This window comes from Lipotes vexillifer, unplaced genomic scaffold, assembly GCF_000442215.2.
Source record: "Lipotes vexillifer unplaced genomic scaffold, Lipotes_vexillifer_v1.1 scaffold740, whole genome shotgun sequence".
In the NCBI taxonomy this organism is placed as follows: Eukaryota; Metazoa; Chordata; class Mammalia; order Artiodactyla; family Lipotidae; genus Lipotes; species Lipotes vexillifer.
This window is the reverse complement of record NW_006778610.1, coordinates 1,411,825-1,415,209: the sequence shown is the minus strand read 5'-3', so window position 1 is coordinate 1,415,209 and position 3,385 is coordinate 1,411,825.

The window sequence follows — 3,385 nt, the reverse complement described above, 5'->3', positions numbered from 1 at the left end:
CAGCACAGGTCCCTCTTCCTCAGGAAGTCCACGATAGGCTCTGAAAGGAGGTGTCCTGTTGTGTGCTGTTTGACTTGTGATATAAGATTTTCACCAAAAGGCTTGATTTTCTTTTTTTAAAGGAAATACATGCAAAGAATACATTTTGGAACATCCACTGGCCTTCTTAGATAGACTTGGAGCAATGATAAAGGTATCTCAGGGATCCCACGGAGATAAATATGATTGCTGCCCCAAGGTGTCTTGAAAGTAAAAGAATATTTCAAGTTAGGGACACCCCCCCCCAAAAAAAAAGAATGATGCAATATAAAGAAGGGAAAACACACTTTTCCCTTCTTTAAATATAGAAATGGTAAATATAAGGTTATCTGGAAGTTCAGAATTTAAAGTATTTTGTAACATAGTTTGCATTTCTCAGAAATTATATCCCAATTTTGTTTTAAAAAAGTCTTTTTTTTCCTCTGTCACAGAACTGTTTAGGGAAGACTCCTGTCAATATGGTGGAACACTTTATTCAAGGGCATTCTTGTCTTTTTCTTTGCTATTCAGAGGCAGCCCGATTCAGTCTCTGAAGGAGCAATAATAGTCTTGGCAGTATCTTACCTTTCTTATTTCATTATGGTGCCAAGACTTGCCTCGTGTGTCTGATTTAGACTTCCATCAGCTCTCCTAGTAGGTGCCACTTAAAATAAACAACTAAGCTAAATAAAAACAATTTGCTTACTATGCAAATACATCTCCAAGTCCCCTTCCAATGAGATAGCATTCCCTAAAGAAATTCTGGAACCACCACTGATCTTCTTATAACCATTTTCTTCCACATGGATTTCCCCATAATCCTTTTCAGTTCTTGGCAGATACTGAAGAATGGCTCACTCTGCATCCTCACCAAAGCTTCTCTAGTATGCCTTCTGTATTTAAGAGATCTTATGTGTAAAAACTACATTGCATTTCCCTAACTAGGGTTTCACACATGAGCTAGGTTCTACTAAGATACCCTGCACAAAACCTTGAAAGCAGTTGAGAACAATGCAAGATAGGGGGTCATGCACAGAGAAATTGGATCCTCTGGGCAGCTGTGGTGATGGGTCTATAGTCTCATCTTTAATGCCAAGTGTGACTGATCATGACTGTGGGATTTCTGATAAAACAGTCTCATGTTGGACATTTCTTTTGGCTGCATTATTCTTGGCTGTGAATGTAGATTTGATTGCCGCCCTCTCAGAATTCTGTAAGCTCCTATTAGTCTGTAGTGAATTCCTTTTTGTTTTTTTAAATTGAAGTGTACTTGATTTACATCCTTTCTGTTTTAATACCTGGAGTAGATTCTGTAGCCTGCAACTAAGAATCTTAATTTATGTACTTATTTGTACCAAAGATGGTTGCAGGGAGCACACCCTCAAGAAAATGGGAATATAGGATTGATTATCTGACTCTGTTTAGCTTAAAATTATAGGGGACTTTGTTAGCATTAGAGGATGGAAACAGAGCCCATGCCATTCCATAAAGAAATTTTCATTGTGGTTGCTTTGAGTGTCCACTGGTGGTATAAATGGTTGCTGTGAGAGGCTGTAAGTACATGAAAGGTCAACATAACTTATTGTTCAAGCTGGGACACTTTTGAAAGTAAAAGTGAGTGTCATTGACCATTCTAAGATAACAGACATAAACGGGATGGCTCCAGGCAAACTGGGGTATATAGTCACCTTAGGTATGGTGGTAACCCTGTAAGGCAGGCTCGCTCTTTCTAGCTGTGCTGGAGGGTTTACAGAAAGAAAATGATAGCTCAGGATTTTAAATTCACAGCTCAAGGCATGGTTAAAAAAAAATCCAGGGAGTTTCTATAACTGATCTGCAAGGATCTCTTACCTCTTGTCAAAGGGCTGACATAGTTGAAAATCAGACACAGGTCTGATCCTGCAAATTGGTAAACTGCATTGCATGTGGAATTCACAGCCTTGCCAGGTCTCTTACATATATATGAGAACATTTGTTTCAAAATAGAAGGAGACTGAAATAGGAATGGTAACTGTTGGGAGAATTTAGACAACTTAAGGTATATTGAATCCCAAACTCCATTAAGTTTTTCCTGCTAGCAGAAGCATCCTCTCTGAGATGAAATATTCTTGCCTTGCTTGAAGGTCCTGTGATGACCTCATCAGAGACAGTTACCTTGCCCATTTTCCTCAATGCCTCTAGACAATTAGTGTCATATTCTAGCATATTCCACGGAACCAATTGCAAAGTTAAATATGGGAGAATAAAATTGCAAGGTTTTGCTAATTTATGCAGCATAAGACTTGGGGAATATATTTGTGAATGGATTCTGGAGGTGCTAGCTCAGAGAGTGAGGTGTATAATTTTAGATCAGGCTGAATCTTTTGAGATAGGTTCTCTTACCAGATTTTGGATTAATTGTGGTGGTTTGAGCAGCTGGGAGTATTTCTAACAGTTTTCTCAGTTGGTTGCTTACAATCTGAAACTCAACAGTGACAGACACAAAATAAAATAGACCAGAAATTTCTTGGTGTACTATGGAGAAAAAAAAAATTTAAACTTAGAAAATTGGGATATAGGAATGGATTTATCATGTATGACCTGTTCTCCGTCCTTATAACTATTTTCCTCTGTGAAGGACCAGAGGATACTCCTTTTGTCATAGCACTGAGAAACACATTGGGAACATGGTATCAGCATTTTTGAAAAGTGTTCCAGTAACTGTCCTCTGTAGTCTATGGGTGAAGGTAAGAGGTGCTATCCTTGAACTAAGGATTTCACTTAGTCTCATAGGGAAGCTGGGATCCTGGAGTGGCAGGGGTCAAATAGCAGCAGAGCAGCCTTAAGGGGCTGAAGGGTGGAGTGTTAATCAGATTAGGTTATGTTTATTAATGGTATTCTATGGTAGATTTGGCTAGACAGTCCATTGGAATACTTATTTATCTTAATAATAATAATAATAATAATAATAATAATAATAAATGATCTAGTTCTGGTGTAAAAAAGACCTTACTTGAGCCATCATGGTGGACTCAGAGCTGAGTCTGTTCATGACTTAAGAGAGCCCTTGACTGAAGAAGAGACCTATTAAAAGAAGGTCTTTGGTCTTCATATCTAATGTTGAGTATCATCATGAACAATTTTATGTTTGTCCATCAGGTATCTGTCTTTTTGTATCACTTCTGGTATGTTCTGACTTTTAGGTAAAGAACTGACACTATTCCCATGGGTACTTTTATTATTAACCTAGTATGTATGTGATTATTGTCCTGTAATTGTTAGTGATGCAGGAGCACAGCCTAAGAGATGTCTGTCTTCCTGGGAGGTCTGGAAAAATATGGCAAAGAAAGTGATGTTTGACATGAGTAGCAGTTAACCAGACAGGTAA